This window comes from Penaeus monodon, chromosome 34, assembly GCF_015228065.2.
Source record: "Penaeus monodon isolate SGIC_2016 chromosome 34, NSTDA_Pmon_1, whole genome shotgun sequence".
Classification (NCBI taxonomy): domain Eukaryota; kingdom Metazoa; phylum Arthropoda; class Malacostraca; order Decapoda; family Penaeidae; genus Penaeus; species Penaeus monodon.
Window position 1 is genome coordinate 21,773,780 of NC_051419.1, and position 623 is coordinate 21,774,402.

Sequence of the window (623 nt, forward strand, 5' to 3'; positions counted from 1 at the left end):
CCGAGGGGGACGGAACTTCTCGGTCCAAGTCACTAACGCCACCGACGACGCCGGCCTGATCGTGAGTTCGAGCGGCTTCTGGACATCCGAATTATGAACCCATAGCATCAAGCAACCGCACCCAGTGACTCTAGTTCGCCCACACCAAACATGAAAAGATTCATGCCTTACACAGCAGCTCACAGTGGAACACTATTAATGTAAATTGTGTTCCTAGACATGCTGTACATAGGACCTAAGGTTTAAGATTATTGAAAATGGAATTTTGCATATTTTTTTGCTGCATACCTCTAAGATATTAGCATCTGCCTTAGCTTAGTGTTTTATACTTCATTTGGCCTTTAGGGATTCACGTTAAAATGTGAATTTTAAAGTTAAAATGTATTACTGAATAAAGAATAAAAATAAGAGAGAGGGGGGGATACTAAGACTGAGATATATTATCTGCAACAAACTGTACAGGAAAAAAGGTTTAAGAAGGAATGCGAATTCTTAAGACATATGATTATGTTGTGGGTACTCCATTCTAAATCTAAATATCAATTAAAGTCTTAGTTACCGTATTAATCTCCTCATAATGTCTAGAACTTTATCCGCTTTGTTGACAACAGATATACCTGTTT